The following is a 27,129-nucleotide window of genomic DNA, read 5'->3' as shown; positions in this document are numbered from 1 at the left end:
TAATAAGCAAAACAAAGAAAACAAACCAATGAACTTCTGTTGTGTACTTTATTTCTTTTTTAACAATCCTAATCAACCAGATGGAAAGATACTACACTGAGAATTCAATTCAAATCAATGTGCATCTACCAAGTGTGTATATGATATTTGCAGTAATAGACAAATACCAGGCAGAGAAGTAGCAAAGAGGAAGTAGTCACATCTAGAGACTGAGGACAGAAAATGAGGGAATATTTTCCTGAGACTAGGACAACTGAGAAGGGCTTTGAAGAACAAAATTCATGAGGTAGACAAGGGCCTAAAGATATTAGAGGGAGCCAACTGTACAAAGAAATGGGAATGAAATAACAAAGTTCAAGGAAAGCCTAGTGGAATATAAAATATAAGAAGAGGGTTGTAGAAGTCTGGGATGGGGGGTAGGAATTAGAGGCAACAAGCAAGGCTTGAGTAAGAGGATTATCATAGAGAATCTTTTAGGTCATGCTAACATTTTATCATAGAAAACAGGAAGTCACTAAAGGATTTTAAGTAGGGAAAAATATGGTTAGACACTAATTCTAGAGGCTGTACCAAGGGTCAACAGGCAGTAGTGGAAAAAGCTGGAGATCAGTTAGAAAACTATTATTGTCATTTAGGAGAAAAATGGTAAGGGTCCAAACAAGGGTATGGGAATGGAGATTTGGGAATGGAAAATAAGACAAATTCATGAGATATTTTGAAGGAATAATAATTATGATTTCATGACAGATTAAACTGTGGAAGTGTGAAAGGAGAAATATGACATGATGCCCTAGTTTTTGCCTTGGGAGTATTAATACCAACAAGAAAAAGGTTTGTGGTGCTGCTGGTGGAGCCATGAAAAGTTCAGTTTTAGCTGTGTTCAGTTTGAGGTGCTGGTAAGGCATCCACATAGAAAAAACCAGCAGGCAGTTGGCTTCATGAGTCTGAAGCCTGGCATAAAGACTTGTGTTGGAGATACAGATTTGGGAGTCATCTGCATAATGTTTAATTTAACTCAGAGAAGTGAGTGAGATTGCCAAGCAGAAGTGAGAATCAAAACAAGGAGATTCAGGAACCACCAAATCTAAGGATCCAGATAGAGTATTCAGAAAAGGAAAGTGAGAAAACAATGAAAGAGGAGAACTGGAAGAGAAGAGTGTCATAGAAAGGAAGAGAGGAGATAATTTTAAATGTCACAGAGGGTCAAGATAAGGACTGAAAACAATTCACTAGATTTGTCAATTAGAGTTATGGTAACCTCTACCACAAAGCATAACGCATGGCCATTCTCACAATTTCCTGCATCTCTACATAAAGTTTATTAACATTCTCACCCATTTTTATCTTCTTTCTTCAGGTTAGTTTTCTCAATCCTATCTAGCCCACTTTCTTAAATATTTTAATGCCTATTTTAATATCATGAAATTAAATACACAAAATTGCAAAAATTTATTATCAATAATATGAAAGAGAAATACAAAGAAAGTGGTTTATAAAGAAATAAGATGTATTTCAATATGTAAATGCTGGGACATAACACTAAAAGACATATGCAGAAAAATATACAGAAAATGCCTGTAAATGTGGCAACTACACATGATAACTGATACAGGTGTGTTATTACTGTTATTTCAAATATCCAAGAGCAGCATTTTTGTATGTGACATGATTTTCCAAAATTATGAACATTCTTGGTAACATCATGAACAAAACAAAGTAAGATCTTAAATTGGTTTACATGGTAGCTGTATTCTGGGAAAAGTCAGTGTATATTAAAACTTTCTTCTTTGTATATAAAATGGAGTTCAATTCAAGGCCTAGATCAACGTAAACATACTTTTCACCTATATGAATATTCAATGGGATATTCAAGTTGTATGGGATATAGAAAAACTATTTTTTGTGTAGGCTGTCCTGCATATTGCAGGACATTTAGGAATCTTGACCCTGCCCACGATATGCCAGGAAGCCCTCCATCATTATGATAGTCTGTTTTTTTTTTTTTTTTTAATTTATTTATTTACTTATTTTTGGCTGTGTTGGGTCTTCGTTTCTGTGCGAGGGCGTTCTCTATTTGTGGCAAGCGGGGGTCACTCTTCATTGCGGTGCGCAGGCCTCTCACCATCGTGGCCTCTTTTGTTGTGGAGCACAGGCTCCAGACGCGCAGGCTCAGCAATCATGGCTCACGGGCCCAGTTGCTCTGCGGCATGTGGGATCTTCCCAGACCAGGGCTTGAACCCGTGTGCCCTGCATTGGCAGGCAGATTCTCAACCACTGCACCACCAGGGAAGCCCTTTTTTAATTTTTTGGCCATGCCACGTGGCATGCGGGATCTTAGTTCCCCGACCAGGGATTGAACCCGCGACCCCCTACAGTGGAAGCACGTAGTGTTAACCACTGGACTGTTAGGGAAATCCACATTATGATATTCTAAAATGCTTCTCACAAACTTTCAAACCATTCTTTGGGTTTATACTACCTTCATTGAGAGCCATTACTCTATTCTCGTCCAAAGAAGAAAAGTGCTTCCCTTGGCACTGCATCACCCTCTAACAACTAGGCCTATTTCTTTTCCTTCTCAGTTATTATGAATTGTCTTCTCTCCTAGATCATCAATCTCTCCCTCTTTTCTTGTTACTTTCAGCTGATACACTTTCTCAAATTTCTACCATTTTCTATATCATCTAATTTTTATCTTCCCTTTCTCATCTAAACATCTCCTATGAGTAGTCTACACCAACTAGCTTCAATTTGGCACCTCCTAGTCACTCCTTAACCCACTGCAATATGGCTTTTGCTCTAACAACAACATTGAAACCATTCATGCTAAATTCACTAATGAACTTAATTCACAAATTAATGGTTATATTAATCATGGAATGGACAAAAATTTGGGCTAAAAGTTGTCCAGCTATCTTTAAAAATGGGATCACATGAGCCTGTAGACAAGCCTCTTCAGATCAAAGGCTGAACTGAGGGCCATAATTAAATAATTTCTTAAACCCAGGGAGGATTCCCAAAAGTGTTTGTAAATAGATTACCAAAGTAGGAGGCCACTGGTCTGACTAAACTAACCATACCTGATAGGAAGTTTTGGGGAGGCCCTCTCCTCTAAGCTAAACATTCCAACATAAATAAATGGGTCCTTCAATATCATTGAGGTAGTCACCCAATTCTTTGAAAAAAAAAAAAAAAAAAAACAACTGTCCTTGTTTTACAAATCTAGTCCTTACAGAGCCAGAGGTATGGCTCCAAAAATAATCCAAAGCCCACCAATCGTTTTACCACTCCCCAAACCTTCCCTATTTAAGAGACTCTTAAGTATTAAACAAAAGGAGAACAAAGTCATCCCAGTAGGAACTTGCCTTTCTCCTCCCATGCTTTTGAAATGCAAATATTCTACCTGGTTTTCTGCAGGAACCTTTATCTCTGCTATCTTTTTAAAATACAAGTTTTGAAAAAGAGGCAGGTAATCTGGAACTTATCAAGGACAAATAAAAGTCTTAAGTGTCTTCTCCATAAATATTAGTAAGAAAAGATTTAACCATCTAGACAGGTGACCTTGATTTGTATATAAATATTCATAAATATGAAGGAAACTGGCCAGAGTAAATTTCATGTTCACGTGACCTAGAAAATATTCAGTATTAAATTAATGTCTGGTATTATCTCCAGCTTTTTGATTTGATTAATATAGACGTCTTTAAAGTCATCAATGTTAAGTATAATACTTCTCTTGTACCTAGGTTTACTAGAGGTCAAATAAGACCTTTACTTGGTATGATGAAATTTTTATAAGTGAATTAAATGCAAGTGAGATAAGAGCTTCTGGATGAACTTTTTAGGAATAATTATGTTTTAGGAATGTCTACTTAAAAATAATCTCTCCAGGGTGTGGAGAAAAGGGAACCCTCCTACACTGTTGGTGGGAATGTAAATTGGTACAGCCACTATGGAGAACAAAACTAAAAACAGAGCTACCATATGATCCAGTCATCCACTTCTGGGCATATATCTGGAGAAAACCATAATTCAAAAAGATACATGCACCCCAATGTTCACTGCAGCACTATTTACAATAGCCAGGACATGGAAGCAACCTAAATGTCCATCAACAGAGGAATGGATAAAGAAGATGTGGTACATATATACAATGGAATATGACTCAGCCATAAAAAGGAATGAAGTAATGCCATTTGCAGCAACATGGATGGACCTAGAGATTGTCATACTGCGTGAAGTAAGTCAGACAAAGACAAATATCATATGCTATCGCTTATATGTGGAATCTAAAAATATGGTACAAATGAACTTACTTACAAAACAGAAATAGAGTCACAGATATAGAAAACAAACTTATGGTTACCCATGGGGATGGGGGAGGGATAAATTGGGAAATTGGGATTGACATATACACACTACTATATATAAGATAGATAACCAACAAGGACGTATTGCACAGGGAACTCTACTCAATACTCTGTAATTACTTATATGGGAAAAGAATCTAAAAAAGAATGGATATATATATGTATATAACTGATCCATTTTGCTGTACAGCAGAAACTAACACAACATTTTAAATCAACTATACTCCAATAAAAATTAATTTAAAAAATCCAGATATTTGGAAATTTACTTGATATTTAGAGTTGTTCTAAATTAAGTGATGGAAGTTTATTGGATAGCTAGGTCATTCCCAAATAAAATAAGATACTGAGATATAAACTACTGAACAGAGAAACTAAAGGTATTTAGCACTAATGATAAATATGTTTGGTGCCACCCTGAGATATTCTCTATAAGAAAGCATATGTTTTTAGAAATCATTAGTATTTATGTTTACCAATCTACAAAAAGTCCTGGTGTAGAACACAGTTTATGGTTGCTTAAGGAAAGTAGGGTGTGTGTTTTAAACAAAAGAAGGTATGAGGAAGGGCATTACATTCTCTTAAGGGAAAAGAGTAATTTTTGTCCTACAGCTGGTTGCTCCTAAATGGAAAGAAAAAGGACAAAGTAAAATAGATGCAAAAAGTTGTAAAAGGTTTGTGGAAAAGGAAAAGGAAATTTAGTTGGGTAAATGGATTTTGTTGGGAGTGGGCTGGGGCAAGAATGGATTTGGTTTCTCCCTCCAAAGTTTTCTTAAAATGCTGCTTTTAATAACAGATTGTATGAGTTTTCTTTGCCTTTAAGTGATCTGTATTTGCTTTTGAGATCTCTTTTAACTTTGGTTAAGGAATAAGTATTGTCTCACAGTGACCTATGATCTTATTTGACCAAGTGTTTTGAAACTTTTTCACAAACTTCCCAAGTAACAAATTTTAATTAAATTTCTTTTGACTTCCAGCTAACTTTGGGATGCTTTAGAGGGCCACTGAGGTATCTTAACAAAAAATATTTAACTAGCATTATTTGGTATGTTAAATTACATGGAGAACATTATCACATGAGCAATAAACCTACTTAAAATACACTGTATGGATGAATGGCATTAATATAGACATTCTAAAAATTATATAAGATTTCTGAAATTTGGATATGTCCCGGTATAATGCTATAGTTCTAGTTGTTATCTTAAAATGTTGTATGTCACAACAGTAACCAAGCTTCTTTATTGATTTCACTGTAATCAGATGTTTAACCATGTATGTTAAAGTCTTCTGTCATTTATAAACAGTTATTGTTGTACTGATGCTGTTGCAAAAAGTGCTTCATCTTCAAGAAGATTCATAGGAAGGCTACAGAAGCAGTTACAACAGTTCCACATCAATATGTTGGCTACATGAGGATTCCAGGATTCCAGTCCTTACTACCCTCTGACTCAAAACAAGAAGCCATCCTGCCACTGGGGCCCCTAGATCAGGCATCCAGAGATTTTTACTCCCTGACAGGCAGGGTTGACACCCCTAGTCAGCTCTGAAACAGCTACAGAAGAGAGACCATCACCCCTCTGCTTCCCATAAGATTATGGGAGTAAAATCTCTGAGGGGGGAAGGAAACAGGAGAGGAGGAGGCATGGCACAACCTCTAAAAGAATGACATAGCCCTTGAGGATATGATATAAACTGGTTAGAACTACCTAGGTCCAAGATGGTGGAAGATTCAACTTCCAGTAGACCTTGGGCCTCATTATATGCTCATTGTAATACACCAGCATGCTAAAAGACACACCCACAGGTGCCATGGCAGTTCTGAGGCCGACCATAAAAGGTGAAAAAGTGGGCAGTGGCACAATTCTTGAAAATCCCCACCCCTTTGCCAAAATAGTGGGAATAATCCTCGCACTCATTAGCCTATGAAATTACCCATCCCATAAAAACTGACCACCCCATATTTCGGGGCCTCTTGCCTTCTGAAATGGCCCACACTCTGTCTATGGAGTGTGTATCTTCCTGAATAAACCTTCTTTCACTTAAAAAAAAAAAAAAAAACAGAAAACAAACTAACCTCTTCTGGGAGAGAGAAGTGGACAGACAACCAGCCAGGCTACTAGATAAATGCCCTGAGGAAGGAAAATATTATGGCAGAATAGACATGAGAACTCCCTTTAATTCTGAGCACTTCTATAAACGTAGACAAGGAATACGATGCTATTTATAAATTTTAATTCCACCTGTGTCCAAAAAAGTGTGACTATTTCCCAAGGGGAAAGTAAAAAGTACCCACATAGCTATCCGTAAAGTCACTGAAGGGCATCAAAGCCTTACATTCTGAAATCTCCTGAACAGCATTCTGTAACAAGAAATTGAAAGTTAAAGAACAATTTGACATCGTGCACCAACTAATATAAAACACTGAGAAGAAAAAACCTCATTTCAGTGGTATTCCTTGACAAAATTACATAAGCTGAGTCTAACCATGAGGAAACATTGGAAAACTGAAATCGAAGGAAATTCTATAAAATAGCTGTGTTATATCTTCAAAAACATTTTTTTCTTAGACAAAGAAAGTCTAAGAAATTATTGTAGATTAAAGCAAACCAAACAGACATGACAACTAAATGGAACATATGATTCTGGAGTGGATCCTGGACCAGATTTTCTTTTCTTTTTCTTTACCTAAAGGACATTTATTGGCATAATTGGTAAAAAATAAATAAGGTCCTTAGGAAACACATACCGAAGTGTTTTTGAGTCATGAGGCAACTTATTGTCTAATGTTTCAAAAAATATATGTGTATGGGCTTCCCTGGTGGTGCAGTGGTTGAGAATCTGCATGCCAATGCAGGGGACACGGGTTCGAGCCCTGGTCTGGGAAGATCCCACATGCTGTGGAGCAACTAGGCCCGTGAGCCACAATTACTGAGCCTGCGCATCTGGAGCCTGTGCTCCACAACAAGAGAGGCTGCGATAATGAGAGGCCCGCGCACCGTGATGAAGAGTGGCCCCCACTTGCCGCAACTAGAGAAAGCCCTCGCACAGAAACGAAGACCCAACACAGCCATATTTAATTAATTAATTAATTAATTAAAAAATATATGTGTACATCTAAAAGAAGAAATAAATGTATAAATATAACTATAAATATAAAATATAAAAAAATCATGATTCTTGATGTTTATCCAAAGGAGTTGAAAACTTATATCCACACAAAAACCTGCACATGGCTGTTTATAGCAGCCTCATTTATACTTGCCAAAACTTGGATGCAACCTTCAGTAGATGAATGGATAAATAAACTGGTACATCCAGACAATGGAATGTTATTCAGCATTGAAAATAAATGAGCTATCAGGCCATGAAAAGACATGAAGGAATCATAAATGCATATTACTGAGGGAAAGAGGCCAATCTGAAAAGGCTACATACTGTATTATTCCAACTACACGACATTCTGGAAAAGGTAAAACCATGTAGTCTGTAAAAAGATCAGTGGTTGCCAGGGGTTGAGGGGGTGGAATGAATAGGTGGAGCACAGAAGATTTTCAAGGCACTGGAAATACTCTGTATGATGAATACATGTCCTTATACATTTGTCCAAACTCATAGAATGTATAACAGCAAGAATGTACATTGTTCAAGAGTAAAAATATAACTATGGACTTTGGAATATAATGATATGTCAATGTACGTTCATCAAATGTGACAAATGTACCACTCTGGTACAAGATATTAATAATGGAGAAGGCTATGCATGTGTAGGGGCAGTGGGCATATGGGAAATCTCTGTTCCTTCCTCTCAATTTTGTTATGAACTTAAAACTGCTCTTAAAAAAGTCTTTAAACAAGGTCAACAAACTTAGCATCGTCAATAATGAATGGGACCAAATGGCATTTTGTGCCTCCTGATGTGATGCAATAGCAAGGACACAGCATCACCTATGTAGATTTCTTACTAAAAATGCTCAAATTAGTCTTGGGAAAGCAGACAAGTTTGGATTGTGGGATGAATGTAGGACAACTGCCTGGACTCATCCAAAATGCCAATGTAATGAAAAATTAAAAGAAAAGGATGGGAAGGTGCGATTCAAGATTTTAAAGGACTAAAGGGGCATGACAGCTAAATACAGTGCATGATTCTTGACTGGATCCTGGATCAAAACAAATAAAAAGATATAAAGGATATTGTTAGGACAATTGGGGAACTTTGACATGAATAGTATATTAGATAATTGCATCAATGTTGAATTTTTCTGTGTGATAATAGTAATGCACTCGTTCCTAAGAGATACACATCAAAGTGTTTAAGGTTGAAGTGTCACAAGATCTGTAAGTTACTTCCAAAAGGTTCAGCAAAAAAAAAGTGTATATATATATCTACAAAGAGAAAAAAATATGTAGAAAAATAAATAATTGATGTATCTACATGAAGGATGGCTTCTGATGTTCCTGAAGAGTTGAAGTTTCATAAAATAAAAAAATTGGTGAAGAAAATAATGTTTGGAGCTATGAAGTTTATCCTTAATTCTAATTATACATCCTACTGGTAAATTCAGAAGTAAACCAATGCATTCAATTTTTTTTGGCAGAACATTTTCTGAAAAATAAAAGAAAGGAAAAAAAGAAATTAAGTAAGTAAAAGGATAGAAAACAAAAATATCATCCAAACAAAGTCTATCAAACAAAATAGACTTTAAATGTAAAAAGGTCAAATGAGTCACTAAAAAAGATAAAAGGTGTATCTATTTTAGACTTGTATGCACATAATAATAAAGCCTTGAATATATAAAGCAAAAACTTACAGAACTACAAGAATTTGACAAATCCACAATTACAGTGGGAGATTTTTAATTGCTCTCAATAATGGATAGATGTAGCAAACAAAAAGAATTAATAGTAATATAGAAGACAAACAATACAATTAACAAGTTTAATGGACTTTTATAGAATGCTACATGAAACAATTAGAATATACAAAATATTTTCAGGCACACATGAAACACATAAATTCATCATGTTCTCTAGAACATAAAGCAAATCTCAACATATACTAAATAATCAGTATCATGTAAACCATGTTGTCTGTACTAAGTGCAATTAATTGGAAAAGAGTAACAAAATATTAAGCTAAAAAATATCCATGTGACCTTCAAGATGGCAGAGGAGTAAGACGTGGAGATCATCTTTCTCCCCAGAAATACATCAGAAATACATCTTGGGCTTCCCTGGTGGCTCAGTGGTTGAGAATCTGCCTGCCGATGCAGGGGACACGGGTTCGAGCCCTGGTCTGGGAAGATCCCACATGCCGCGGAGCAGCTGGGCCCGTGAGCCACAACTACTGAGCCTGCGCGTCTGGAGCCTGTGCTCCGCAACGAGAGGCCGCGATAGTGAGAGGCCCGCGCACCACGATGAAGAGTGGCCCCCACTTGCCGCAACTAGAGAAAGCCCTCACACAGAAATGAAGACGCAACACAGCCAAAAGTAAATAAATAAATTAAAAAAAAAAAAAAAAAAGAAATACATCTACATGTGGAATGACTCCTACAGAACACCTACTGAATGGTGGCAGAAGAACTCAGACTTCCCAAAAGGCAAGAAACTCCCCATGTACCTGTGTAGGGCAAAAAAAAAAAGAAAAAACAGAGACAAAAGAATAGGGACAGGACCTGCACCTCTGGGAGGGAGCTGTGAAGGATGAAAATTTTCCACACACTAGGAAGCCCCTTCACTGGCGGAGAAGGGGGGTGGCAGGGGGTAGCTTCAGAGACATGGAGGAAAGCACAGCAATAAGGGTGCAGAGGGCAAAGCAGAGAGATTCCCACACAGACGATCAGTGCCGACCAGCACTCACCAGCCTGAGAAAGCCCGCCGGGGCGGGAGGGGGCTGGGAGGTGAGGCTCCAGCTTCAGAGGTCAGATCTCAGGAAGAGGACTGGGGTTGGCAGCATGAACGCAGCCTGAAGGGAGCTAGTGTGCCACAGCTAGCCAGGAGGGAGTCCAGGAAAAAGTCTTGAACAGCCTATGAGGAAGGAGACCATTGTTTCGGGGTGCGTGAGGAGATGGGATTCAGAGCACTGCGTAAACGAGCTCCAGAGACAGGTGCGAGCTGTGGCTATCAGTGCAGACACCAGAGACGGGCATGAAATGCTAAGGCTGCTGCTGCAACCACCAAGAAGCCTGTGTGCAAACACAGGTCACTATCCACACCTCCCCTCCTGAGAGCCTGTGAAGTCCGCCACTGTCAGGGTCTCGTGATCCAGGGACAAATTCCCCAGGAGAACACACCATGCCTCAGGCTGTTGCAGGCTCAGGCCCCTGCCTCTGCTGATGCAGGCTCATCCCACATTCCGTACCCCTCCCTCTCCACTGGCCTGAGTGAGCCAGAGCCCCCTAGTCAGGTGTTACTTTAACTCCGTCCTGTCTGAGTGAAGAAAAGACACCCTCAAGCAACCTACACACAGAGATGGGGTCAAATCCAAAGCTGAACCCAAGCAGCTGTGCGAACAAAGAAGAGAAAGGGAAATTTCTCCCAGCAGCCTCAGGAGCAGTGGATTAAATTGCCACAATCAACTTGATGTACCCTGCATCTCTGGAATTCCTGAATAGACAAAGAATCATCCCAAAATTGAGGCAGTGGACTTTTGGATCACCTGTCGACTTCGGGTTTGCTTTCTGCATCTAATTTGTTTCTCGTTTTATGTTTATCTTAGTTTAGTATTTAGAGTTTATTATCATTGATAGATTTGTTTATTGAGTTGGTTGCTCTCTTGCTTTCTTTTCTTTTCTTTATATATATATATATATTATTTTTTTTTCCTTTTTCTCTTGTTGTGAGTGTGTATGTGTATGCTTCTTGGTGTGATTTTGTCTGTATAGATTTGCTGTTACCATTTGTCCTAGGGTTCTGTCTGTCCGTTTTTATTTTTATTTATTTTTTTAGTATAGTTTTCAGTGCTTGTTATCATTGGTGGATTTGTTTTTTGGTTTGGTTGCTCTCTACTTTCTTTCTTTTTTTCATAACTTTTAAATATTTTAAATTGTAATATTTTAAAAAATTATTTTAATAACTTTATTTTTTTCTTTCTTTCTTTCTTTTCTTCTCTCTTTTCTTCTGAGCTCTGTGGCTGACAGGGTCTTGGTGCTCCATCTGGGTGACAGGCCTGTGCCTCTGAAGGTGGGAGAGCCGAGTTCAGGACACTGGTCCACCAGACACCTCCAGGCTCCACGTACTATCAAACAGCAAAAGATCTCCCAGAGATCTCCATCTCAATGCTAAGACCCAGCTCCACTCAACGACCAGCAAGCTACAGTGCTGGACACCCTATGCCAAACAACTAGCAAGACAGGAATACAACCCCACCCATGAGCAGAGAGGCTGCCTAAAATCATAATAATGTCACAGACACGCCAAAACACACCACCGGACATGGTCCTGCCCACCAGAAAGAGAAGATCCAGCCTCGGCCACCAGAACACAGGAATCAGTCCCCTCCACCAGGAAGCCTACACAACCTAATGAACCAACCTTAGTCACTGGGGGACACCAAAAACAACGGGAACTACAAACATGCAGCTTGTGAAAAGGAGACCCAAAAAACAGTAAGTGAAGTAAGACGAGAAGACAGAGAAACACACAGCAGATGAAGGAGGAAGGTAAAAACCCACCAGACCAAACATATGAGGAAATAGGCAGCCTACCTGAAAAAGAATTCAGAGTAATGATAGTAAAGATGATCCAGAATCTCAGAAATAGAATGGAGAAAATAGAAGAAATGTTTCACAGAGACATAGAAGAAATAAAGAGCAAACAAACAATGATGAACAAAACAATAAATGAAATTAAAAATTCTCTAGAAGGAATCAATAGCAGAATAACTGAGGCAGAAGAATGGCTAAGTGACCTGGAAGATAATATAGTGGAAAAACTACCACAGAGCAGAATAAAGAAAAAAGAATTAAAAGAATTGAGTCTCAGAGACTCTGGTACAACATTAAACGCACCAACATTTGAATTATAGGGGTCTATGAAGAAGAAGAAAGAAAGGGTCTGAGAAAATATTTGAACAGATTATAGTTGAAAACTTCCTTAATATGGGAAAGGAAATGGTCAATCAAGTACAGGAAGCGCAGAGAGTCCCATATAGGATAAATCCAAGGATAAACACACCTAGACACAAATTAATCAAACTATCAAAAATTAAATACAAAGTATTAAAAGCAGCAAGGGAAAAACAACAAATAACATACAACAGAATCCCCAGAAGGTTAACAGCTGATCTTTCAGCAGAAGCTCTGCAAGACATAAGGGAGTGGCAGGACATATTTAAAGTGATGAAAGGGAAAAACCTACAACCAAGATTACAGTAAACAGCAAGGATCTCATTCAGATTTGATGGAGAAATTAAAAGCTTTACAGACAAGCAAAAGCTAAGAGAATTCATCACCACCAAACCAGCTTTACAACAAATGCTAAAGGAACTTCTCTAGGCAGGAAACACAACATAAGGAAAAGACCTACAATAACAAACCCAAAACAATTAAGAAAATGTTAATAGGAACATACATATTGATAACTACCATAAATGCAAATGGATTAAATGCTCCTACCAAAAGACATAGACAGGCTGAATGGATACAAAAACAAGACCCATATATATGTTGTCCACAAGAGACCCACTTCAGATGTAAGGACACATACAGACTGAAAGTGAGGGGATGGAAAAAGATATTCCATGGAAATTGAAATCAAAACAAAGCTGGAGTAGCTATTCTCATATCAGACAAAACAGACTTTAAAATATAGATGATTACAAGAAACAAAGAAGGACACTACATAATGATCAAGGGATCAATCCAAGAAGAAGATATAACAATTGTAAATACTTATGCACCCAACATAGTAGCACATCAATATATAAGGCAAATGCTAACAACCTTAAAAGGGAAAATCGACAGTAACACAATTATAGTAGGGGACTTTAACACGTCACTTTCACCAATGGACAGATCATCCAAAATGAAAATAAATAAGGAAACACAAGCTTTAAATGATACACTAAACAAGATGGCCTTAACTGATATTTATAGGACATTCTATCCAAAAACAACAGAATACACTTTCTGGTCAAGTGTTCATTGAATATTCTCCAGGATACATCATATCTAGGGTAACAAATCGAGCCTTGGTAAATTTAAGAAAATTGAAATCGTATTAACTATCTTCTCTGACCACAATGCTATGAGACGAGATATCAATTACAGGAAAAAATCTGTAAAACATAAAAACACATAGAGGCTAAACAATACACTACTAAATAACCAAGAGATCACTGAAGAAATCAAAGAGGAAATCAAAAAATACCGAGAAAAAAATGACCATGAAAACACAATGACTCAAAACCTTTGGAATGGAGGAGGAGGAGAAGATGGCGGAAGAGTAAGACATGGAGATCACCTTATTCCCCACAGATACATCAGAAATACATCTACGTGTGGAACCGCTCCTATTGAACACTGGCAGAAGACCTCAGACTTCCCAAAAGGCAAGAAACTCCTCACGTACCTGAGTAGGGCAAAATAAAAGAAAAAACAGAGACAAAAGAATAGGGACAGGACCCGCACCAGTGCGAGGGAGCTGTGAAGGAGGAAAGGTTTCCACACACTAGGAAGCCCCTTTGGAGGCGGAGACTGTGGGTGGCAGAGGGGGCAAGCTTCGGAGCCATAGAGGAGAGCGCAGCAACAGGGGTGCGGAGAGCAAAGCGGAGAGATTCCCGCATAGAGGAGTGGTGCCGACCAACACTCACCAGCCCAAGAGGCTTGTCTGCTCACCCACAGGGGCGGGCGGGGGCTGGAAGCTGAGGCTCGGGCTTTGGTCGGATCACAGGGAGAGGACTGGGGTTGGTGGCGTGAACACAGTCTGAAGGGGTTAGTGCACCACAGCTAGCCGGGAGGGAGTCTGGGAAAAGGTCTGGACCTGCCGAAGAGGCAAGAGACTTTTTCTTGCCTCTTTGTTTCCTGGTGTGCGAGTAGAGGGGATTCAGAGCGCTGCTTAAACGAGCTCCAGAGACGGGAGCGAGCTGCGGCTATCAGGGTGGACCCCAGAGACGGACATGAGATGCTAAGACTGCTCCTGCCACCACCAAGAAGCCTGTGTGTGAGCACAGGTCACTATCCACACCTCCCCTACCGGGAGCCTGTGCAGCCCACCACTGCCAGGGTCCCGTGATCCAGGGACAACTTCCCCAGGAGAATGAACGGCGCGCATCAGGCTGCTGCAACGTCATGGTGGCCTCTGCCGCCACAGGCTCACCCCGCATCCGTACCCCTCCCTGCCTCCAGCCTGAGTGAACCAGAGCCCCTGAAGCAGCTGCTCCTTTAACCCCGTCCAGTCTGAGTGAAGAACAGACGCCCTCAGGTGACCTACATGCAGAGGCGGGGCCAAATCCAAAGCTGAACCCCGGGAGCGGTGCGAACAAAGAAGAGAAAGGGAAATTTCTCCCAGCAGCCTCAGAAGCAGCGGATTAAAGCTCCCCATTCAACTTGATGTACCTGCATCTGTGGAATACCTGAATAGACAACAAATCATCCCAAATTAAGGAGGTGGACTTTGGGAGCAAGATATATTATTTTTTCCCCTTTTCCTCTTTTTGTGAGTGTGTATGTGTATGCTTCTGTATAACATTTTCTCTGTATAGATTTGTTTTCACCATTTGTCCCAGGGTTCTGTCTGTCCATTATTTTTGTTTGTTTGTTTATTTTTGTTTTTTTTACTTAAAAAAAATTTTTTTCTTAATAACTATTTTATATTTTAATAACTTTATCTTATTTTGTCTTTATTTTATTTTATCCTCTTTATTTCTTTCTATTTTTTCTCCCTCTTATTCTGAGCCGTGTGGATAAAAGGCTCTTGGTGCTCCAGCCAGGCATCAGAGATGTGCCTCTGAGGTGGGAGAGCCAACTTCAGGACACTGGTCCACAAGAGACCTCCCAGCTCCACATAATACAAATGGCAAAAATCTCCCAGAGATCTCCATCTCAACACCAAGACCCAGCTTCACCCAACGACCAGCAAGCTACAGTGCTGGACACCCTATGCCAAACAACTAGCAAGACAGGAACACAGCCCCATCCATTAGCATAGAGGCTGCCTAAAATCATAATAAGGCCACCGACACCCCAAAACACACCAGCAGATGCGGACATGCCCACCAGAAAGACAAGATCCAGCCTCATCCAACAGAACACAGGCACTAGTCCCCTCCACCAGGAAGCCTACACAACGCACTCAACCAACTTTAGCCACTGGGGACAGACACCAAACACAACGGGAACTACAAACCTGCAGCCTGCGAAAAGGAGACCCCCAAACACAGTAAAATAAGCAAAATGAGAAGACAGAGAAACACACAGCAGATGAAGGAGCAAGGTAAAAACACACCAGACCTAACAAATGAAGAGGAAATAGGCAATCTACCTGAAAAAGAATTCAGAATAATGATAGTAAAGATCATCCAAAATCTTGGAAATAGAATAGACAAAATGCAAGAAACATTTAACAAGGATGTAGAAGAACTAAAGAGCAAACAAGAAACAATGAACAACACAATAAATGAAATTAAAAATACTCTAGAAGGGATCAATAGCAGAATAACTGAGGCAGAAGAACGGATAAGTGACCTGGAAGATAAAATAGTGGAAATAACTACTGCAGAGCAGAATAAAGAAAAAAGAATGAAAAGAACTGAGGACAGTCTCAGAGAGGTCTGGGACAACATTAAATGGACCAACATTCGAATTATAGGGGTCCCAGAAGAAGAAGAGAAAAAGAAAGGGACTGAGAAAATATTTGAAGAGGTTACAGTTGAAAACTTCCCTAATATGGGAAAGGAAATAGTTAATCAAGTCCTGGAAGCACAGAGAGTCCCATACAGGATAAATCCAAGGAGAAACATGCCAAGACACATAGCAATCAAACTATCAAAAATTAAATATAAAGAAAACATATTAAAAGCAGCAAGGGAAAAACAACAAATAACACACAAGGGAATCCCCATAAGGTTAACAGCTGATCTTTCAGCAGAACCTCTGCAAGCCAGAAGGGAGTGGCAGGAAATATTTAAAGTGATGAATGAGAAAAACCTACAACCAATATTACTCTACCCAGCAAGGATCTCATTCAGATTTGATGGAGAAATTAAAATCTTTAAAGACAAGCAAAAGCTGAGAGAGTTCAGCACCACCAAACCAGCTTTACAACAAATGCTAAAGGAACTTCTCTAGGCAAGAAACACAAGAGAAGGAAAACACTTACAATAACAAACCCAAAACATTTAAGAAAATGGGAATAGGAACATACATATCGATAATTACCTTGAATGTAAATGGATTAAATGCTCCCACCAAAAGACACAGACTGGCTGAATGGATACAAAAACAAGACCCATATATATGCTGTCTACAAGAGACCCACTTCAGACCTAGAGACACATACAGACTGAAAGTGAGGGGATGGAAAAAGATATTCCATGCAAATGGAAATCAAAAGAAAGCTGGAGTAGCAATTCTCATATCAGACAAAATAGACTTTAAAATAAAAACTATTACAAGAGACAAAGAAGGACACTATATAATGATCAAGGGATCGATCCAAGAGGAAGGTATAACAATTGTAAATATTTATGCACCCAACACAGGGGCACCTCAATACATAAGGCAAATACTAACAGCCATAAAAGGGGAAATCGACAGCAACACAATCATAGTAGGGGACTTTAACACCCCTCTTTCACCAAAGGGCAGATCATCCAAAATGAAAATAAATAAGGAAACACAAGCTTTAAATGAGACATTAAACAAGATGGACTTAATTGATATTTATAGGACATTCCACCCAAAAACAACAGAATACACATTTTTCTCAAGTGCTCATGGAACTTTCTCCAGGATAGATCATATCTTGGGTCACAAATCAAGCCTTGGTAAATTTAAGAAAATTGAAATCGTATCAAGTATCTTTTCTGACCACAACGCTATGAGACTAGATATCAATTACAGGAAAAGATCTGTAAAAAATACAAACACATGGAGGCTACACAATACACTACTTAATAACGAAGTGATCACTGAAGAAATCAAAGGGGAAATCAAAAAATACCTAGAAACAAATGACAATGGAGACATGAAGACCCAAAGCCTATGGGATGCAGCAAAAGCAGTTCTAAGAGGGAAGATTATAGCAATACAATCCTACCTCAGGAAATAAGAAACATCTCGAATAAACAACCTAACCTTACACCTAAAGCAATTAGAGAAAGAAGAACAAAAAACCCCCAAAGTTGGCAGTAGGAAAGAAATCATGAAGATGAGATCAGAAATAAATTGAAATAAAATGAAATAAACAATAGCAAAGATCAATGAAATAAAAGGTGGTTCATTGAGAAGATAAACAAAATTGATAAACCATTAGCCAGACTCATGAAGAAAAAAAGGGAGAAGGGTCAAATCAATAGAATTAGAAATGAAAAAGTAGAAGTAACACCTGACACTGAAGAAGCACAAAGGATCATGAGAGATTACTACAAGCAACTATATGCCAATAAATTGGACAACCTGGAAGAAATGGACAAATTCTTAGAAAAGCACAACCTTCCAGGACTGAATCAGGAAGAAATAGAAAATATAAACAGAGCAATTCAAGCACTGAAATTGAGAGTTTAATTCAAAATCTTCCAACAAACAGAAGCTGAGGACCGGATGGCTTCACAGGTGAATTCTATGAAACATTTAGAAAAGAGCTACCACCCATCCTTCTCAAACTCTTCTAAAATATAGCAGATGGAAGAACACTCCCAAACAAATACTATGATGTCATACCACCCTGATACCCAAACCAGACAAAGATGTCACAGAGAAAGAAAACTACAGGCCAATATCCCTGATGAACATAGATGCAAAATTTCTCAAAAGAATACTAGCAAACAGAATCCAAAAACACATTAAAAGGATCATGAACCATGATCAACTGGGGTTTATTCCAGGAATGCAAGGGTTCTTCAATATATGCAAATCAATCAATGTGATAAACCATATTAACAACTGAAGGAGAAAATCCATATGATCATCTCAGTAGATGCAGAAAAAGCTTTTGACAAAATTCAACACCCATTTATGATAAGAACCCTTCAGAAAGTAGGTATAGAGGGAGCTTACTTCAACATAATAAAGGCCATATATGACAAACCCACAGCCAACATCATTTTCAATGGTGAAAAACTGAAACCATTTCCTCTAAGATCAGGACCAAGACAAGGTTTTCCATTCTCACCGCTATTATTCAACATAGTTTTGGAAGTTTTAGCCACAGCAATCAGAGACGAAAAAGAAATAAAAGGAATCCAAATCAGAAGAGAAGAAGTTAAGGTGTCACTGTTTGCAGGTGACACGATACTGCACATAGAGAATCCTAAAGATGTTACCAGAAAACTACTAGAGCTAATCAGTGAATTTGGTCAAGTAATTAATGTCCAGAAATCTCTTGCATTCCTATACACTAATGATGAAAAATCTGAAAGAGAAATTAAGGAAACACTCCCATTTACCATTGCAACAAAAAGGATAAAATACCTAGGACTAAACCTACTTAGGGAGGCAAAAGACCTGTACTCTGAAAACTGTTAAGACACTGATGAAAGAAATTGAAGACATAAAAATATGGAAAGATATACCATGTCCTTGGATTGGAAAAATCAATATTGTTAAAATGACCATACTACTCAAGGCAATCTACAGATTCATTGCATTCCCTGTCAGAGTACCAGTGGCATTTTCCACAGAACTAGAACAAAAAAATCATAAAATTTGTATGGAAACACAAAAGACCCCTAATAACCAAAACAATCTCCAGAAAAAAGAACAGAGGTGGAGGAATCATGCTCCCTGACTTCAGACTATACTACAAAGCTACACTAATCCAAATCGTATGGTAATAGAACAAAAACAGGCATGTAGATGAATGCAACACGATAGAAAGCCCAGAAATAAACCTACACACTCACAGTCAATTAATCAACGACAAAGGAGGGAAGAATACACAGTGGAGAAAAGACAGTCTCTTCAATAAGTGGTGCTAGGAAATCTGGACAGCTACATGTAAAAGAATGAAATTACAACATTCTCTAACACCATATACAAAAACAAACTCAAAATGGATTAAAAACCTAAATGTAAGATTGGATACTATAAAACTCCTAGAGGAAAACACAAGCAGAATACTCTTTGACATAAATCACAGCAATATTTTTTTGATCTGTCTCCTAAAGGAAATAAAAGCAAAATAAACAAATGGGACCTAATCACGTTTAAAAGCTTTTGAACAGCCAAGGAAACCATCGACAAAATGAAAAGTCAGCTTAGTGAATGGGAGAACATATTGGCAAATGGTATGACCTATGAGGGATTAACAACCAACATATATAAACAGCTCATACAGTTGAACATCATAAAAACCCACCTAAAAAATGGGCAGAAGAACTGAATAGACATTTATCCAAAGAGGAAATGCAGGTGGCCAACAAGCACATGAAAACATGCTCAAAATCACTAATCATCAGGGAAATGCAAATCAAAACCACAAGATATCACTTCACACCTATCAGAATGGCTATCATTGAAAAGAGCACAAATAAAAAATGTTGGTGAGCATGTGGAAAAAAGGGACCATTTTATACTCATGTTGGAAATATAAATTGGTGCAGCCACTGTGGAAAACAGTATGGAGGTTTCTCAAAAAACTAAAAATAGATCTACCATATGACCCAGCAATTCCACTCTTGGGTATATATCCAGCAAAAACAAAAACAGTCATTCAAAAAGATACATGCAACCCCAATGTTCCTAGCAGCATTATAATTGCCAAGATATGGAAGCAACGTAAGTGTCCATCAACAGATGAATGGATAAAATTGGGTATACACACACACACACACACAATGGAATACGACTCAGCCATAAAAAAGAATGAAATTTTGCCATCTACAGTAACATGGATGGACTTGGAGGGCATTATACTAAGTGAAATAAGTCAGAAAGAGAAAGACAAATACTGTATGATATCACTTATATGTGGAGTCTAAAAAATACAACAAACTAGTGAATATAACAAAAAAGGAGCAGACTCACAGATATATAGAACAAACTAGTGGTTACCAGTGGGGAGAAGGGGGAGGGGCAGTATAGGGGTGGAGGAGCAGGAGGTACGAACAACTGGGTATAAGATAGGCTCAAAGATGTGTTGTACAACATGGGGAATATAGCCAATATTTTGTAATAACTGTAAATGGAAAGTAACATTTACAATTGTATGAAAAATTTTTAAAAAAGTAAAAAAAAAAATCCATGTACCCATGTCTTGGTTTCCAAATACTGTCTCCCACTAAATGATACCAGAGATCCATAGAGAAATGGTCAATGAATCAGGAAATACCAGACAAACGTGAAAGTAAAAAAGTAAGGAAAAAAAAAAAAAAGTAAGGAAAGGTTGAAGTCAAAGTATATATCAAAGAATGATGGGAATATGTCAAATAAACAGAGAATCTAGGTTGAATGGGCTGCCACTGGGACAATTTGAGCATTAAAATAAATTATGATAGCAATAGCGTATTCATGAAATAAAGTAAAAAAATCTGTGTGCCAAACTAAGATAAATAAATAAATAGATGGAGGGGGACAAAAATCTCTTCCTTGAAGTAGAATACAAACTAATGTAGTAAAAATTATGATGTTTGAAAATGACCATTTTGCAGCCTTCATAGTAATAACTGATTTGGTCAAGAATTATCAATGGATATTAAGGCCAGTGGATTTTAGTTTGATGAAGAATAGGATATCTACACAGTTTCAAAGTACCCCCAGGAAAATTATTAACTACAAAGAGGAAAATGGAACTTTTGAGTGGATTAATCTAGCAAACATCATCTGAATCAAGTAATCAAGGTTAACATTTCTTCTAAGGGGTCAAATCAACATTATGTGCCACTGATATGCTGCCCTAAGAACAATATATTACTTCTCTGACATTCCTGCCAAAATGCATAATCTATACATAATAATGAGGAACTGGCATGCAAATTTAAACTTAGGAACAATCTACAAAATAATTGTTCTGTAGTCCTTTAAATTGTCAATGTCATGAGAGACAAAGAAAGGTTGAACTGTTCCAGGTTAATAAAAAAAAAAAAAAAAACTGAAGAGACATGAGAACTAAATGCAATGCATCATCTTGGATTGAAACTTTGATCAGGAAAAGAAAATAGCTATAAAAGACATTATTGGGATAAATAGGTCAAATTGGGATATGGCCTAGATAATAATATTGGAACACCAATTTCATATACTACAAAGCTATAGTAATCAAAAGAGTATGGTGCTGGCATAAAAACAGACATGCAGACTTTTGAACAGAATCAGGAGCCCAGGATAAAATGCTGCATATACAGTCCACTAATATTTGACAAGGGATCTGAGAGTACTTAATGGAGAAAAGATAGTCTACTTCGTAAATAATGCTGAGGAAACTGCATATTCACATGACAAAGAATAAAACTGGAGCCCAATCTTATACCACTAGCAAAAATTAATTCAAAATAGATTAAAGACTTAAAGGTAAGGATCTGAAACCATAAAATTCCTAGAAGAAAACAGGGAAAAAAGCTTCTTGATATTTGTCTTTGCAATTATTTTATGTATATGACACCCAAAGCATAAGCAACAAAAGCAAAAAATAAACAAATGGGACTATACCAAACTAAAAAGCTTCTGCACAGCAAAAGAAATGACTGACAAAATGAAAAAGCAAACTATGGAATGGGAGAAAATATTTTTAAAACACATATCTGATAAGAAATTAATATCCAGAATATATAAGGAACACATACAACTCAATACAAAAAAACAAGTAATCTAATTCAAAAAGGTGCAAAAGACCTAAATAGACATTTTTCCAAAGAAGACATATCTGGCTAACAGGCACATGAAAAGGTATTCAACATCACTAATCATCAGGGAAATACAAATCAAAACCACAATGAAATATCTCACACTTTTTAGAATGGCTATTAATGAAAGCAGGAGATAACAAATGCTGGTGATGATATAGAGAAAAGTGAACCCTTGCAAATCCCTTGATGGGAATGTGAACTGAAATATCTACTATGGAAAGCAGTATGGAGGTTCCTCAAAGAATTAAAAATAGAGCTACCATATGATCCAGCAATTCCACTCCTGGGTATATCTGAAGGAAATGAAATCATGATCTCGAGATATCTGCAACCCCTATGTTTACTGCATCATTATTTACAATAACCAAGATGTGGAAACAAACTAAGTGTCCACTGACAGATGAATGGACAAAGAAAAAAATATATATATATATACACAATAGAACATTATTCAGCTATAAAAAAAAAGGAAATCTTGTCATTTCTGGAATAGTGGATAAACCTTGAGGGCATCAGGCTAAGGGAAATAAGTCAGACAGAAAAAGATAAATACTGTATGCTCTCACTTATGCATGGAATCTAAAAAAACTCAACTCATAGAAACAGAGAGTATATTGGTGGTTTCCAGGGGTTGTAGGGTAGGGGAAATGGGTGAAGGTGGTCAAAACATATAAACTTTCAGTTGTAACATGAATAAGTTCTGGGGATCTAATATAAAGCATGATGTATATTATACTTTAATCAATACTATAGTTATAGTATATATAGTTCTAGAACTATAGTTATAGTATAGTTAATACTATAGTATAATGACTATAGTTAACAATTCTGTATTGTATACTTAAAAGTTGCTAGGAGAGATCTTAAAAGTTCTCAACACACACAAAAAAATAGTAACTATATGAGGTGATTGATGTGTTAACTAATCTTATCGTGGGTAATCATTTTGTAATATATACATGTAGCAAATCATCACACTGTACACTTTAAACTTACAATGTTATATGTCAAATATAACAGTATGGAGGTTCCTTAAAAAACTAAAAATAGAACTACCATATGAGCCAGCAATCCCACTACTGGGCATATACCCTGAGAAAACCATAATTCAAAAGGACACATGTACCACAATGTTCATTGCAGCGCTATTTAGAATAGCCATGATATGGAAACAAATGTCCAATGACAGATGAATGGATAAAGAAGATGTGGTACATATATACAATGGAATATTACTCAGCCATAAAAAGGAATGAAATTGGGTCATTTGTGGAGATGTGGATGGACCTAGAGTCTGTAATATAGAGTGAAGTAAGCCAGAAAGAAAAAAGAAATATCGTATATTAACGCATATATGTGGAACCTAGAAATATGGTACAGATTAACCTATTTGCAGAGCAGGAATAGAGACGAAGATGTAGAGAAAGGACATGTGGATGGGGGGTGGGGAAGGGGAGGGTGGAACGAATTGGGAGATTAGGTTTGACATAAATACACTACCATGTGTAAAATAGCTAGTGGGAACCTGCTATATAGCACAGGGAGCTCAGCTCAGTGCTCTGTGACGACCTAGATGGGGTGAGGGGTGGGAGGGAGGTTCAAGAGGGAGGGGATATTGGTATACATATAGCTGATTCACTTCATTGTACAGCAGAAGCTAACACAACATTGTAAAGCAATTATACTCCAATAAAATAAATAAATAAATAAAGCTGGGAAAAAAGGAACTATAATAGAGCTTACATTGTCCATTTGAAATACATGTTCTCCCAAACTCATCTCTTTTTCAGTGAGTATAAGTGGATAATCTTGACAATAAAGGTTTATGGAGCAAAAAATTGGAACAATGTCTAATTTCTATTTTGACACATGTACTGAGGTTATGTAAGAGAAAGGCATTATTCTGAGGAGATATACACTGAAGTATTTACAGGTAAAGGAGCATGATGTCTGCAAGTTACTCTCAAATAGTTCAAAGAGAGAGAAGGAGAGAGGGAGGGGGGAGGTTTAAGACAGGGAATGGAGAGGGGAAGGGAGAGTGAGAGGGAGAAACAGATAGAGAATTATAAAGCAAACATGGCAAAATGGTAATTGGTGAACCTGGGTAAAGGGTGTATGGGAGTTCTTTGTGATATTCTCAGAATTTTTCTTTAAGTGTAGAATTAGATCAAAATAAAAAGTTTAAAAACACAAGTATAAATATCATCAATAACTCCATCACTGAATAGCGTAATCACAGTTTCCCTATGTATTTAATGAAAGAAAAAGTTTTATATTGCTGAAATCTATTGGGATGAGGAGCCAGTGTATAATTTTGCTTTTTGCTACCAGAAGAATAATAAAGATGAAGTTTAACTGTAACTGGATTAATGATTTCACAATATGATTTCTAAAAAAGAGATCCATATGTATGTAAATTAAAAAAAACCAAATAACTCATGAGTCAAAAAAGAAATCATAAGAGCAATTAGATAATAATAATTGAATAATAATAAAAATACTACACATAAAAACCTGTGAAATTCTTCTAAAGCGGTATGTAGTGGAAAACTTCGTTATAAATTCTTATTTTAGGAAAGAAGATTTAAAATTACTGAGCTAATGGTCCAAATAAGTAAATTAGAAAAAGAGCAAACAAAAAGAAAGTAAAGAAAAAAATAAAGATAAAAGGAAAAATTCTAAAAATAGGGGACAAAATATTCAATGGTGAGGCCTGATGAAACCAAAAGCAGGAAATACATTAGAAAACTGAATATTGTAATTTATCACACAGTCACACTGTCATATTAATGGAGGAAAAAACCCCATATGATCATGGCAGTAGATACAAAGTATTTGGAGAAAAAACTCCATGCTCATTCAGAATAAAAGCTCTCAGCAAACTAAGAATACAAGGGAATTTCTTTAACCTGAAAAAGAAAATCTACTAAAAATGGTGAAACACATATAGAATTTCCTTGTAAATTCAGGAGCAAGACAAGGAAATCCTCTGTCACTGCCACTATTTCTCATTGTACCAAAGATTCTAGCTAGCCCAGTAAGACAAATTAAAAAATAAATATTGGAAAGGAAGAAACTGCCATTATTCACAATATAATAAATTAACAGATAATCCAGAGAACCTACAAATTATTAGAACAGATATAAATCAGAAAGGTTACAGTGTATAAAATCAGTATGTAAAAATATCAATCACGTTCCCATTTACGGGCAATAATCTGAAAATGTGGTTTAAAACATACATTTCACTGTAACAGCAGGAACTATAAGGTAATTAGAAATGAATATAGCAAAACAGCTTATAGATAACATTATTATTATATGGTATATATGCTTTCATATAATGCAGAAAATGGTTTCAATTTATCATTTGGTGCTAGCTTTTTGTTTTTTGTTTGGTTAGTTATGTTTAATGTGTCATAATCAACTCTTATTCCTCCTCTTTCCTTAAAAAGTTTTTGGTAAAGAGATTACCTTAAAAATCACAACTTCCTGAAGCAGGACATCAGAAAAGCAGGGTAGCGTTGTCAATAATCTTCATTGTCTTCACTGAATAACTATTTTATGGATGCTCCAAGGAAATGGAGTCATACTGCAATCCCTCAAAGACTGAAAAATAATAAAATAACGTTAAATCATTTCTTCTGTTACTGCTCATCTCTTTCCCCTGGGCTCCTCAAGTCCTTATGCTTTACCATACCCTCATTGCAGTTATATATTCGTGAAAAACAGTTACATAGACAGTATTAGAAGGGATCTATTTCATATCAATTATGAGCAGAGACTCTAGGAAGCTTTGTAGAACAGTGTCTGGCACATAAAGATGTTCAGTAAATATTTGCTGAATATTTATTATTATAATTTTCAATGATTTGAGTCACTGGAGGAAATTATGTAGCTCTTGCACTTTTTGCCCTGTACAATCTTCTTTGTTTTCTGTTTGAGCATTGCTATCCCTATGGTGCCTCCCAGCCCCAACTCTACCCCTTTGAACAAAGAGGTAAAGTTGAGGGAAATCAGGCAGTAAGGAATGACTGGGTGATGCTTTCAAGCACAATAGAGCTCATTCTTTTTCTATGCACTACCACCAAGCACCAAGTCCAGAACTCCCTTAGTTGCCACTGTTATCCCATCATTCATTGGCCTATTTATTCAAATATCTGTTTCACTCCTATGTGCTTTGGTTATCCATCCCCTACAGCTCCCAGCATAATGCCTAGTCCATTGCAAGGACTCCTTAAAGGTTTGTTGCATGAATGAAGAAAGGATGCCCTGTCTCCTTTGGATTACAAGAATCTGTGAGGTTTGGGTCAGGGTTTATTTTTTGCATTCTATAAGCTCATCTAAATAGAAGATCGTTTTTCTGATAGTAAAAACTGGACTGCTAAAATACAATACTTCCTTGAAAATGTTCAGTGGTTTCCACTGCTTATGGATTAAACTGCATACTCCTTAGCATAACATTTAAGGCCCTGCAGCACTCTATCTCACCTCCTAGTTCTTCTCATACATTCAGAGTTATAGCCAAGTTTTCCTAGAACAAGCATGCCTTGGGAAAGGTAAGCCAGAAAAGCATTCTCTCCCCCTCCACATGGCAGGTGTCACTCACCCTTTAAGGCCCACCCAGAGTTACCCCTTCCTCTTTTATGGCTCAAGATTACTACCAGGCAGAATGATTTGGTCCATCTCATCCCCCTCTCCCCTCCTCCCCCCACCTTGCTTCCTGAATACCTTGAACAAGCAAACATTATGGCACTT

General features: G+C 37.4%; 3 protein-coding genes across 3 annotated transcripts in view; 1 reads left to right on the top strand and 2 right to left on the bottom strand.

The window, feature by feature from the left end:
• The window catches only part of LOC309620349 (zinc finger X-linked protein ZXDB-like), a 962,758-nt gene that overhangs the window by 217,699 nt on the left and 717,930 nt on the right, over positions 1 to 27,129 (top strand). The gene's annotated exons all lie outside the window — the stretch shown is intronic.
• Positions 1 to 27,129, bottom strand: part of UBQLN2 (ubiquilin 2) — a 433,909-nt gene that overhangs the window by 146,854 nt on the left and 259,926 nt on the right. The window lies entirely within an intron of this gene.
• NBDY (negative regulator of P-body association) overlaps positions 1,431 to 27,129 on the bottom strand; it is a 39,414-nt gene continuing 13,715 nt past the window's right edge. The window contains exons 2-3 of the mRNA XM_082376761.1: positions 25,846 to 25,980; positions 1,431 to 9,990 (exon numbers count right to left, since the gene is read on the bottom strand). The gene's annotated coding sequence lies outside the window, so the exon portion shown is untranslated. The remainder of the gene's footprint in view (positions 9,991 to 25,845; positions 25,981 to 27,129) is intronic.

The sequence above is a fragment of the Balaenoptera borealis genome, assembly GCF_965194805.1.
Source record: "Balaenoptera borealis genome assembly, chromosome: X".
NCBI classification, from domain to species: Eukaryota; Metazoa; Chordata; class Mammalia; order Artiodactyla; family Balaenopteridae; genus Balaenoptera; species Balaenoptera borealis.
Note: the sequence above shows the minus strand (reverse complement) of the source record. Positions and strands in the feature narration are given on the sequence as shown.